A 14,209-nucleotide genomic window follows, 5' to 3' on the forward strand; every position below is an offset into this window, starting at 1 on the left:
CCAGAAGCAGGAACCAACTGGCATATGGCTAACTGGAGCCACATGGACCTCTTGGTGAACAGCTCCAGTTAGTAGGTTAGGATGGGAAGAGATATCTTAGCATGCGGACCCTAGCCCCTTGCTACTGATAGTAATGCTGATATACTGTCCTCTTCCTAAACATAATGCAGCCTAAAACCTGCAAACTATAGCTTAAAACGAGTGGTATTTCTTGCCTTCTTGCTCTTGTTTTATTGTCCTGGAGTTTTGTGTTCAAATCCAATGCCAAAAGTTTCTGCAGAAAAAGGATGAGTTCAAGTCAGATGTGCATTTCTTATTAATGGATTGAGTGTTTGTGGTGACTGAAGAAAATCCAACCGAACAGCTGTCTTCATCTTTTTGCTGCATGCTGGTCACAAGTAAGGGGCAGCACATTGAAGATGTGCTGTGCATGGACTTCCAATGTTAGAGTAATGTGTCCTTCGCTAGAATGCTCAATTAAAAATGTTAATGCAGGTTAGTAAATCAGAGATTAAAAAAAGTGTTGCATCAGGACTGTGTTTTAACATCCTGATCTGTACATGTTGAATCTAGCAAATGTGGCAATTCATAAAACAGCGAAGCTGCAAAATGGTGTCTTTAGACCATCATCACTGGTGTTACCTAGTATGAAGTAACGGAACAGGAGCATGATGCTATTTTGGGCTCTTTGTCTTGCAAGGTTATTTTGCAAGCAGCCAATTCAAATAAGGGCTGTTATGTGAAAATGAGATGCTAACCTTCAGTAGAGTGTATGTTAGAGAGCGTTACATCAATAACTTTGCATCAGTCCTTTTGACCTGGGGCAGACTGGATCCAAAGGGGACACTGCAGGCAGCCAGAGTGTCAAAAGTTAGCAAGGGCTGATTCTGTGCTGGGGAAAATTACTACTGACTGCTTCTATATTGATGCTTTAGCCTGACCTTGCTTTCCTATGGCATCTTAAGTTTTTCTAGCCTATTTGATGCCTTAGATAAATCAGCTATAAAAAGGGCATATAGGCGCTCAACTTCTGTACTGGAAAGTATGTTTTCATGACATTTGATGAAGTTCTGTAGGACAAGCTGATGTTGTCCAGTGAGTAATATAATTCAGTGGATTTGTTGATTTGTACTTTTAATGTTGTTTAAGTTAGATGCGTCTTGAGTTGCTTGCGGGTTATTTTTATCAGTACAATAATAAAAAATAGTGGAGGGATTTTTATAGGTGAAAAACATTATTCAGTGACAGTAGTCTGCACTCTTACTGGTATAAGTTTTGGTGGTCTAAAAGGGTAACAATTATTAACAGCTATCACTGGATCTTTTTGTTAATGGATGAAAATGAACAAACGCTACCTGCTATTTCCCCTTCAGTTAGTAAGATACAGGTTGATCTCCTTTTTTTCTCCTTCCTCTGGATAAAATGATACTGTATCTACAGAAGCTGTCACTGGTATTTCTGATGTTCTCACATGAATCGCAGTTCAACCTCCTTGTCCCTTAGTGATCCAGAGAAGATTAAGAGACGTTCAGGTAATGACCTTGAACATAGCTTTGAGAAGCTGTCCAAATGTGTGAAGACTTTTATTTTTACCCTGTGCTTTACAGTCATGGTCATCAGCAATGCTGCAAGAGCACAGCTGTTCAGTGTTTCTGAAGGCAATTGCAAAGCGGGGGTGTTTCCTTGCTTGAGTGCATGTTTTTAAGGTCAGCAAGACCTTTCTGCCTGTCTGCTCACCACTGTTTTTCCCTGTCAATTCTAATGGCCTGCTAAGTCACAAGGGCTGTGACTTAACAGCGGGACCTAGCAGAGTCTCCCAAGTTCTCTGTTGGAGTTTGTGTCCTGTCGGGAAGGGATTCAGGTGTGCAGCATCCCCTGTGTCTGTGAGGAAAAACCTGGGCCGGGCAGCGAGGACATAAATCATACTGTGCTCTGACCAGATACCAGGTATGGCTGACTGAGTACGACAGCTTTGGGACATGCTGGGGTGTGAAGTTTAGATATACCACAAAGACCTAACGTATGGCTTGCCCGCTGTTGTCCAATCAGTTTGCCCTCGAGAGCTTTTGGGTTTTGTTGTCTTTTTTCTCATAGCCTAACAGGCAGATTCCTGTTCTGACTTAAATCCCTATGTACATACTAATTATACCTGGTGCTCCTGTCAAGTCAGTGAAGAAGCCTGCTTTGTTTTATGGCCATCCCATGTAGGAGCTACTAGAAGTTTCCCATTGTTTTGAAACCACCTGCAGGACCCCCTGAGGTGTCCTGGAGCATCTGATGGAGAGGGCTGAAAGGTAACAAAGGGCTGTCAGGGTATCGGGGGATGTGCTAGTGTTGAAGCTACAGACTTGAAGGGTTGCTTAGATCTGCACTGGGTGTGGGCAGTCTGCCTACCTTCATCCCTTGAGACAGTCACTAACCTTTCAGGTGAAGAAGAAAACCCTCTGGGTTTCAGCAGCAGTAGCTGTTGAAAGTTTGTACAGGAGAAAACTAATCCTTGCCACAGGCCATGAACAGAACAGTGCTTTTGTTGCACTAATGGATTAAGTAGCCTTCCTCGAAATGTGCTTTTGGCCTCAGCTTTAATGTCCTCTTCCCTTGGCAAAGGCATCTTGTTCAGCAATGACTCTAACTTCCTTGTTGCCCAGTGAAGTCCTTGCCACTGAGGTGTGGAAGAGGGGGCTGGCCTGCTTGCTGGACCATGTGGTGGGTTGGTATCCCTGTGCACCATGTGATTTGGTGGAGAAACTCCTCGGTGTGGTGCATGACTCAGAGGGACGTGCTCATCTATGGGGCTGTGTGCACAGGATGTTCCTCTGGTCTGTGACCTGCTCCCCAGAGATAAGCAGGGTATGAATCGGAGCCCAGTTCAAGCAGCTGCATCTGGCAAGAGAGGTGGGACTGCTGCGCTGTAGAGTTTTGAAATGTAAGGCTGGTAGCAGGCACAGAGTGGGGAGTCTGAACTGACAGCTCTAAAGGATCAAGACTGCCTTTTCATGTTCCTTTGGCCCTATAAGGGTAAATCTCCTATTAAAGCTGTGGATTCCTTTCTTGAGCTTGTTTTATTTAGAATATACCAAGTTATCAAGTTCGGTAGGAAATGAATTTCTCAAGCTTGCCCAAGGAGGCCTCCCTCATCTGCTTGGTTCTAACACGCAGTGCTCCTTTGAAGCCTCTGTACATCTGTAATACGGAGACCTCATCTCTGTGAGAAGTGCCAGTGGAGCAGCCAGGAGCAGGAGTCAGGCAGCTGAATCTGTTTCAATAATCTCAGATGAACTATTTCTGTGCCTGGATATAGATTCCCAAAGTGTATTGTGCCCCTTGCTAGTTGTATGCAACAGGAAATATGTACAACAGCATCTGCCTGAGATACTAATAAATGCAGTTTCTAAGTTAGGTCCAAGAAGAATATTTGGCCCTACTCCACAAATAGCCTTTTTTTAAAGGCAAATATGCTTGTTTGAAGGTGAACTTCAGCTCCAATGAAACTGGCTAGAACTCTTCCTTCACCAGCTTTGTCTAACAGCGAATACTGAATGTAGGCATCTAGCCTACTATGAATGTTACCAACCACATACTCTGACCAGCCCAAAGAAAAGAACGTGTGTCATTTAGTTGTCATGTAGTTAGCATGCAAAGGCTAAGTTTAGGAAGGCTTTGTTAGTTACTTGACATGATATTGGAAGCCTGGTAGGACCTCAAACTGAATTTTCATCAGTACTTGAGCTGTGCTTGTGTTTTTTATTTCCAGTGGAAAATTTTACAACGTTGTCATTAAACACACCAGACTTGAAAACATGGGTTGTGCAACATGCAGCATCTTCCAGAGAGACTGCATATTGCAGTCCAGCTACTGAACATAACACATTGTGGATGATGGCTGCTCAGAGTGGCAAGTGAAGCTTTAGGACCAGGACTGTCTAGATGACACAGGCACCAAATAAAGTTGCAAGAAATCATGTTACAGAGAGATGGAGCTGTTAGCAAAGGCTAACAGAGATGCCTGGCTGCCCCAAGGGAATTTCTCTTCATTCCTTGAGTCGATATGGGTACGGTCTCCTGAAGGTAAATAAAGATCTGAGATGCGTTCCTTCCCAAGGACAAGAGCCTGCCAGGACCCATAACTCCAGCAGTGCTTAGCTGTAGGAGAACTGACTGTACGCTGGGCTTACCTTTTCAAAGGCCCACTTAAAATGCAAACTGAGCAGCAGGAACATAGCTGGCATGAGTCAGGCTCCAGCTACTGGCTCTGTGATGAGACAGAAAGATCTGGTGGTCATATCCCACACCCTTAAGCTGAATTTTCCAACTGCTGGTTCTGCACATGTGCTGTCTTCCTACAAACTGTTGGGGCTTTGGGCAAACTGGTGCCTCCCCTCCGGGGCTGACATCAGGAACCTTTGCCTTAAGGAAGGGCAAAGAACAAGAACAAAGAAGCAGCTTTGTTCAAAGAACAAGAACAAAGAAGCGGGGTGGCTGGGCCTCCTGGGCAAGGTGGAGTGGCTGCAGAAGCACATATATGCCTTAGGCTGACGAATTCCCCTCCCCAAAAGCATCTCTTCGGCTGTGGATGGCGATTTTAAAGCCATGTGTCTGAATTACAGGTTTTGATACACTTCTACCCACCTACCTATCTATACTCAGTGAGGTGAGCTGACAATATGAACTAGGCCCCATCTCTTGGACAGGCTTTAGACAAGTTAATGATTTCTGAAACCTTTTGTGACCTTGAGTTCCCTTCATTGAGACTCTTATGAGAGGCCTTCCGCGTGCAGCTTACTTGCGCTCTGAACACGCGTGTATTCCTGCCTTAGCCTAGAAGCTTTCTGAGAAAAGCTGGTGTTCACCACCATTGCCAAATTCTTCAGAGCCTTTAATCCACCTTGCCAGTGCTTACCATGACCCAGGCAAGTGTGAAAAGGGGATTGCACTGTTTTCACCTATATTGGCCCCTGCTGGGCATGTCTGATTTTTTTTGGGCACAGGCTGTTTTGCTGACCAGTGGAATGTCCAGAGTCCAAAAAATGCCAAGCAAGAACAAGTATATGGAAATATGTTCAGAAGCCTCACTGCTCTGAGCTGCTTTTCTTTCAGTATTCCTCTCTTGCTCGACACAACCGATGAGATTTGATTTCTTCCGTTCTTCTCTTCCTTACCTGAATATGTGCTCTGTAGCTGTTTGGCTGTCTGTTAGGAGAGAATGGTTATTAAATGTTTCGTTTACATGTAGCCAGTGCTGGGGTAATTTCAAACACAAGAGAGCAAAGGTGTAAACATCAGAATCTAAAGGAAGAATAGCTGCGGTATTCTTATTTTATATATAGAAAGAGATTTCTACAGGCACTTAGATAAGTTACTCATATCTCCTTTCATTCTAAAACGGAATATATGTATGGGTATAACTTACCAGTCACCGAAATAGATGTAAGTTGAAAATGGCTCTGTTTCATCCGTTGCAATGATGTTTACTATTAAATACTGATTTTTAGGAGGGGCAAAATTTTTTTAGCCGCTTATAAGGGGGGGTAGGCCTCTCTGAATTACTGAAATTGGAGTTTAGCTTTGTGTGTTGAGTTAATATGACTGCATTTGCAAAAAGAGCAAGGGGAACTTTATATGGATATCATATGACTTGGATTTCCTATGACTTGAAAGGCGTACTTCCTAAATATGAGTGTGAACACGTTGGGGGTGGCTATAGGTGTTTGATGTTCTTGCACCATGTATATCAAAGGGGCTGTACTTGCAATTTGTGGTTATCAGTGGAACAGTTTCCTCTAACTGGGCACAGCCTCTGTTAATGTTAAAAGCTGCAGGCTGTTGTCTGGTAGGTCTATCAAGTTAGGTTTATTTTTTTATTGTTATCAAATTATTTTATATCCAATTCTCGATGTGTGTCCTGTTTTCCATTTTCTCTTACAAGGAAGAACAGCTATTAGGAAAAGGAAAAACTCTAAGTTAAGAAACAGCTTTCACCAGCAGGAAGCAATGCTGTATTGAGCACCTCTTAGCATGAGGGCAGTTCATAACAGTTTTTACTGTGGTGGTGGATGTAGTTTGCCACTAGAGCCACATGACTAACTACTCTTCACGCAAATTACAGACAGATATAGAAGGAACGGTTGCACTTTTCAAAAAAAGAGGAAATAGCAACAGGACAGCTAATTAAAGTGATGAGCTTGTCATGTGAAGGGAGGCGGCAAGGCACTAAAAGCTGAAATAGAGAGTCCGTTAAGGGAGACGGGAGAGCAGCAGAGACTCCTGCTGCATTTGCCTTCTGTCTGGTAACTAAAAAAATCAGCTGCAGTTGTCTATGTAATACTACCCTGGTCACGGTCTGACAATCACTGTTTTGTTTCCAGGCGATCTATTTTACTCATGGAATTTGTTCTCCTTAAGTAAATCTGCGGGAATATTTATATAAATATCTGTTTAGATCATACATATATTTTCATGCTGTAAACAAGTGTCCAAGGCAATCATGCAGATAGTGTCGAGGAAAAACAGTTGGACAGGAAGAAGTAGAAAGTCTCCCTGTAGAAAGCCATCTTGTGAAGAAGCAGTTATTTCTTTAAATTGGAAACATTTTGGAAGCGCAGCAGGCTGTAATTTGTCTTTTTGCTTCATATGACTGTGCTTACTATTTTTTCTAGACATAAATGAATACATTAAAAAACCAAAGCTTTCATAGCAAATAACATAACTGTGATCTTGTACTTGTTGAACTTAAGTGAAGTATGGGTCACGACACGATCAGATCTTGTAAAATACACAAAAAAGCTAGCTTTATTCCTTTGCTTGAGATTAGATATCAGGGAATGAACCAGGCAGTGAGTACAACCAGAAATTCAGTGCTTCTGGAGATGCTTCATATATTTCTGGCATGTCCAACGTGGGAAATCGGATAGCATGATCAGATTGCTTCCTTTCAGACTTAAAATCAAGGAATCCAGGCATTGGAGGAGATGGACATATTTCACCTGTTTGGCAAGATGCATATTTCAAAGGTACATATCCAAATTTAGCTATTTAAATTCTTGAGCGGTAGCCATGGTTTCAGAAAGACCTAGGATATTTAACTCCCATTAATTTGAGTGTATATGTACTGAACAGCTGAGGATCAAGCCATATATGAAACTTGATTATAACCTCAAAAGAGTAAAGCAGATGCTTTTATTTAGAAAGTGCTTCACATCAAAATGTTCTGGATTTATGTTTTCACGCTTAGCTGCATGAAAAAAAAATCCCATTTTCAATTCTAGCAGTCTCTTGTGTAGTGTATTTGTGATGAAGGGTTTGCTCTTGTGTGAGGTTTTTGGTTACTTTCTCAAAGCCGTGTGTGGGTGATAGTACAGGCACTGCTAGTTTTGGTGCTGTGAGATGGCCCCATGCTTTTCAGCTTTGTTATTTCAGACATCCCTGCGTAAAATGAAAGAGTGAGATGTAAAGTCTATAGGACTGGCAAAAGGTCACACAGGAGGACTATGGGCAACACATGAGCTATGCCTGCGTCTCCCGAATCTGAGGCTACTGACTTCCATCAGAGTCTTTCATTGCCCGTCCCGGGAGGGCGGGGTCTCTTGCTTGAGTGTCTCCTGTGAATAGCCTCTTAGTCGGGAAGAGCGGTACCCAGTTACAGCAACGTACTGTTTTAATGGTGCCAGGGTCCACATGTCATGGGATAAGGGCAGTGAGCATGCAGAGAGAATAAAAGCTATGCTCATAATGGCCCAGCCTCACTGAATGCGAAGTTACTTTACTTTTTTCCTGTGTCCACAGCTGCCCTTTTGTTATGTAGTAGCTATCATGGCTGTGTTGTTGCATGTGCCTTGATAGGCAGGGTGGTTGTATGGTACCAGACACATCTTTTAACCTTCATCCGAATAAATGTGTCTCAGCCACATGCAGTATTGAGAAACTATTACAAAGGTGTCTGTAGCTATCTGTATAGGCTGGTTGCTTCATGTTGTTCTGGTTTGCCCATACACGGTTGAATAATAACAGCAAAGTGTGGCTTGTGGCTTACCTGAATAGGGCTGCCTGGGGGAGAGGAGATGGATGCAGGTATGCAAACTCTTCAGATGCAGTGTGATAAATAATGTGTGGGTGTAGACAGTGCTCCTTTGAGGATATGTAATGAGGGTTTTGAAGCTGGTGCCATGTGATAGGTACGCTGAGTGCGGAGATGGAGAATATGAAGAATTAATTCATGCACAGGTGGTAATAACATCAGAAAACATGGTTATAAAGTTTCATATTAATGTGACTTCTTATCTACTTTATAATGCACAGCAGAATGACAAAAAGCCTCTGTTTTCCTCTCCATTACTTTTATGTTTCTTGAGGGGAGCTTTTTTGCAACTGATACTTTCTTATCTAATGTAGTTGGCTGGACTGCATGCTTCAATGAGGCCCTATCCTAATGTCATTTAAATTCATGGTAATCATGCCATTGATACTGTTAGGAGTTGAAATGAAGTTGCTTAAAGTGGAAATGAGCTCTTACAGTTAGGCACAGCATCTTTCAAGACAGTTATGGGGAATTAAAGGACTTCTACGCTCTGGTTGTTTCTGAGTGTTTCATATTACAAAGTCTCAGGCCTGAAGTCCTGGCTCCGTGGCAGTCAGAGACCCTGGAGGCGTGAAGGTTTAGTCTAGCAGTTTATCTACTGTGTAACTGAACCTGTAAATGAAAAAGTGCTATTAGTAAACTTGCTGCGTTGTCTTATTGACTGTGAAGCACTGACTTCTTCAATATCAAGATAAAGCGAAATGAACCAAGAGCATGCATGATACCGCCTGTATAGACACTGTTAGTTGTAATACCTGAGGGTAGGCTTTTTCTACCCGCAGCCAAACTCAAATCACCAATGGCCATTTAGCCCCTTCAAAACCTGGGCAAATAACTTTTTCAGCTTGCTGATGCAACCAAATTTTCCAGAGCAGTGAAGAATTTGCGGGGGAAATCATTCTCAGCCATGGTGAGAAGGCTGACCTTAGGAAGGAAGGTGTGTCCAAAGAGGTCAAGTTCAAGCTCAGCAGATATTTAACAGGCAGGATACGTTGTTCACACCAGCCATGTTTTATCTTGTATGTAACTGTATGGAAACATTCCTGTTAATTTTTTGTTTTGGTGTGTATTTTTTGTCTATAAACAGGACAGCCATTTCTGAAGATTTTTGCAATGTAGGACTCTGAATTTGGTCTTACATTGGAAACTTTTTCAGAAGATCTTAGCTAAATTTAGTTGCGTTGTTGGTTTCTGCAAACAATACTAGAATAGTACCAAAAGACTTTTGGTGCAAGTGACAAGTGTCCTTGAAAATGAAACACTTCTTAAAAACAAATATTTATTCATGATATGTCAAAAAATCATAATACAAATTCAAAATAAATGCATGTTTTTGTCGATACGCTAATAGCGAAATTTGCTTCCTTGGGCTAAATTACAAACACTTGCACAAGTAACTTGGCAGTGGAGACCTGTTAAAATACCTCCTCTGCGGTCAATAGCATTCATAAAATGTAGTAGGCAGAAAAAACTCATAGCAACATTAAATGAAAAACACTTGATGTCAGGCAAGGGCATGGCTGTTTGCTTTGCTGTTCCATTCTCTTCAATTAAGGCATTCAAAGCGCTGTTGTGGTTTGCCTCTATGAGCAACCTTTCTCACAGTGATCCTGTGGAGTAAAATACTGTATCAAAAATGCATCAGATGGTCATGTCATCTGTGTGTGTGTACCGCTACTTGGGCTTTACAGTGGTAACTACTGCTCTCCATGGCTTTAAAGAGCATACTCTCAATGAGTCCAGATAATACATCCTGGATATGCTGATCAAATTGCTTTCTCTGCCACTTTCCTTACACAATAAGGCACCCAAACACCTGTGCTCTCCCTGCCCTCCCCCCCTGGCCACACGCACACAGATACACGCACACATATACACTCACTTTCTCTCTCTCTTTCTCTCTCACATGGTTATTTCTGGCAGGAATAAATGTGGTTTGAATAGGCAGATGTGAACACATGGATTTTTCCATCACAATGATGCATCTGTTCCAGCTAGAATGGCTAGGTGATGTAATCAATTTTCATCTGTATAAGGAGAGAGTTATGCTGCTATATTGTTCCATTTTAAAAAGCAGTTGAGGAACAGCAAATATCATCAGAGTATTTTCATATTCTTTCTTCAAATATGAAGTCCAGAGACTGAGATAGAATTTGGAAAGACGGGTCACATGATCTGTAGTTAAACTAGAGGTGGTTTTCTTCTTGACTTCTCTCCTTTCTAAAGTGAAATCTTCACTTAGTAACCCCAAGTATGTGCTGAAATAGATCTTACTATAGACTAGAAACAATAGCTGGAGTTGAATGTTTTCATTTTTATAAATTCTCGTCCAAAAATCCTTTGTATATTATGTTTGTGATGTTACTTAAGTTTTTTACATGTGTTGTGTTTTTGGTTGCAAAACTTCCGGAGTGAACCTGTTTTAGTCATTTTTTAAGGCTGTAACAATGTAAATTATCATCACTTGACACAGTGTCACAGGTATGCTTTTCATTTTATTTGATCTGTTGTCACGCACATGATACGCAGGACTAACATTTAGCGATGTTTATAGTGAAGTCGTGTAGTGAAGTTGTGGAGAGACAAGGACCCCTAAGTCATTGCTTGCCCTTTGTGACCAAGGTGAAAACTTTGCTGTCAAGGGGAGATGTTATGGGCTAAGGTAATGGGACGTTTTTTCAAGATCCCAGGAGCGAGGTAGAATATTTTACAAATGTCAGCCTCATGTCTTTGTGGTACGTGTTGTCAAATGCTTACAGGTAATGTTTGAACAAATATAAGTGCACCAAAAATACGGTATGTGAGAAAAGCTTGAGAAAGCAGAGAAATGGTTAAATTTGTGTCAAGTTTAATTCTTTCAGCAAGGTCTCATCATTGCATACCTCTGTATTTCACTTCATTAAGGCAGGTTTAATGCAGCAAATCTAAATTAACAATGGATTAGCACTTTGATCTATGGATAGCATGTGACAGCAACTGCCTAGTGCTGACAAATGCACAATAATTGATAGAATGCTCCAGGGTGTCTGTGAAAAACAGCAAAGCCAGAGAAGTTTGAATACTGGCACTTGTTGTATTGAGTGCACTCTTTTGCAGGGCTGAATAAACAGCCTGTTTAAAACACCTGCATTTTTTTAACCTCTGTTAAAACACCTGCATTTTATCTCATTTTTCCATATATGAGACAGTGGGGTGACTTGTCAAATGCTGGCATTCCACTAATTCCCTTAACAAATGAATGCAACACAGACTGACTTTCTTTTGGAGTTTTCATTTCAGCCCTTTTATACGTTATTTCTGACTTTGGGTACTTCAAGACTAGTTGTCTTAGATGGGCCCAGAGTTGGAGCTCTGTGGCACGGTGGGGCTAGGGTCAGTTCTTTTCCCCCTGTGAGCTTCCAGCTAAGTAGGTGGCAATAGACTAGCAGCCAAGTTACTTTGTACAATCCTAGTGAAGGAGAGTGATGATTTTAGTATGCAAAAGTTGTGCAGGCTACAGCCTGCTGTCACGCCATTGATATGTCTCTTCAGTTGCAGGGTTTCACTGTTCAAGTCCTTGAACAGTCCATGGAAATAAGTCGGTAATTTAGACAAAACATCAGCTCAACTCAGCGTAGACTTAGCTTTCTAGTATGATCAAGAACCAGGAGTTTTGACAAAAACGTCTACCTGACTACTACAGTGCTTGAATCTCAAAACCTCCTACTACTCAGTGAGGAATCCCATCTTCAAAACTCCACACACAGTCAGCACAAGACAAAGAAATTGATGCATTTTGGACACACCACACTACAGGACTTAAGGACAGAAGACCATCCATTATCACAGATTTTGTCCTATAAAACAAAGACCAACAACAGGTCATCCTGACCTCAGATCCTCTTCACTAAGAGCTGTATAAACACAGAGAAAAGTTATTTTAATCTTACCTGCAGTTAGAACTAGGAGGGAACCTATAGATACTAAGACCCAGGAAGACTGCCAGGACTGATTGAAGTCAACAATTGGGCACTTCCTCCTTTATCTGGGGCTGAGATATCTCGGGATTTAGTTGTTCAGTCTGAGCTGGGGTTTGGTTTCCTGCTGCTTTCTGTTGCATGTGAAAGTACTGTCACTTCTATATGCTGTGTGCCTTCTGTGCTGTTCAGATGTCTCAGACTGTAGCCGAGATGAGAGGTTGAGCTGAACCATAGGCCTGGAGAAAGCTGTCTGCTCCGAGGTCTTTCAAGGTGAAGCAAGAAAGTGCTCATGAACTTGAAAGGAATGCAGCAGCTGTTAGGCAGGGTTACCAACTGAATCTTCATTTCCTTTTAACTTGTTGGTGTCCCAGTATGTATGACCTGTCCCCATGCACGTGACCTGCCTCAAACTAACAGCAGGAGACATTTGTAGGGCAGTGCTGGAACTGGACTGAGGTCGACTGGTCAGTATGGACATGGTATACAGAGCTAGCACAGTGCTTCTCTACTCTCTGGGTAAAACTCGGTGCCTCTGTTCCAAGAATAAGGGTGAAGAGAGAAGGGGAGAGCATGTGCGTCCTGCAGTAAAAAGGATGAGAGAGAGCAATTGCGAGATATCAAACTAGACCACTGTTCTGAAGTGCCAGTTAGAGAAAGCTTTTGGTTTCTTGACACTAAAAGATAAAAAGGTAGCAGCAGCTGCCTCACAATTGAAGTTGAAACTTTACTGTAAAATCTCCTATATCCACCTTTCAGGAATTTTTCCAAAATAAACCACTGGGTACGTTTATTTTCACATGTGATATATAGATTATTAGTTTTCCTTTTTCCACATCTGGCAGCAACACAGTTCCCCAGTCAAAAAGGATGCCATGCCCTAGACATATTGCTGAGCTGCCTGCTCTGAGCATTTGTGCAGCTGTGCAGTGAACTTGATGAGGTAATTGATGCTGGTTAAAAATAATGGAGAAAATTAAAAAAAAAAAAAAAAAAAAAGAGAAGGAGAGATGAGTTCATAGGTCAAACATACCACTTCATAAACAGTTGCCTCTGTGCAGGAGAGGTGGGGTGGCCAGCAGCTAGAATTGGAAGCTGGAACCATCTGTTTTATTACAGACCTAAATGGATTTTGAATATACAGATCAAGTACAAGTCCTGTCTCCCCAACTTATGCAGATACGTTGAAGGAATTGCAGTGTGAGAAGTGTTGTGTGGTTTAGCATAAATATCTTTCCATGAAAGCCTCTCACTTCAGAATTATTGAAATGAGACATGCTGTTTTCCAAGCCAGTCTTCAAAGCTGGAAGATGCCTACTGTTTCAGGATTATGGCACCAGAAGGAAAAATTTGACACCAATGCATGTGTGCCTGTGTGGAGCAGTTATCTGAAACACTGAGCTTCATCTGTGCAAAACAAGAATTACAAATCTAAGGTGTAAATTTTGATTATTGAATAGGCCTTGTAGCTGTAAGTGGTGTCTGACCTGCAGAGTTGGATCAAATCTGCTTACCCCTAGTTTTGCGAGGAAGTACTGCTGCTGATGCTAACTGCAAAAATGGCATTTGGGAAAGGGGTCTGGGAACATCTGATGCTGGATGACATGAGATGCTAGAGCTCTTCCATGTAATGTAGCAGTCCTCAAGGATGATTCTACTGCAGAAGTCATCCATCCCATGCTAATGCCTCCGCTGAACCATAGTCAGAACCACTGGCAAAAGGAGAAAGGACTCTCTCAGGGAAGAGCTCATGCCCTGCTCGCTGCTAGGAGAAAATGGGTCAGCTGACTTCAGCAACTAGGTGTTTGCGAACGGAACAGATGAGAAAAGAAATACTTTCAGGAAGGGAACAGTCACCCAGCTTATGTTTCTGCCAGGCCAAGTTTGTATTGTTTGGTTAGTTTAAGTCTTTCCGTAAGGGCAGATTGATCCCTTCATTCTGGGTCATATTAAAAAAAAAGGGGGGGAGGGAGGTTTGCAAGGCAAGCAGGGGTGAAAAAAAGGATATTTGCCTAAGGCTTTTCTTTATTAGAGATAATATCTATTCACAAAACTTATTCTGATAAAGGAAAACCTTTGTGCATCTTTCAATATAGGAAAAGACTTGGCAGTTAAACCATTTTCACTGCTGTTTCCCACTCACTTAGATCTCTTAGTATTTTAGAAAGCTGGTTAATCA

The 14,209-nt window shown here is 41.9% G+C and overlaps 1 long non-coding RNA gene across 1 annotated transcript; it reads right to left on the reverse strand.

Moving 5' to 3' along the window:
• Positions 1–3,880: 3,880 nt before the first annotated feature.
• LOC138067028 (uncharacterized) lies at positions 3,881–5,557 on the reverse strand. The gene is made up of 4 exons (XR_011140698.1): positions 5,411–5,557; positions 5,160–5,190; positions 4,176–4,252; positions 3,881–4,062 (listed from the first exon to the last, which is right to left on the reverse strand). It is a non-coding gene; the product is annotated as an uncharacterized lncRNA (long non-coding RNA).
• Positions 5,558–14,209: the final 8,652 nt, after the last annotated feature.

The sequence above is a fragment of the Struthio camelus genome, chromosome 4, assembly GCF_040807025.1.
Source record: "Struthio camelus isolate bStrCam1 chromosome 4, bStrCam1.hap1, whole genome shotgun sequence".
Taxonomy (NCBI): Eukaryota; Metazoa; Chordata; class Aves; order Struthioniformes; family Struthionidae; genus Struthio; species Struthio camelus.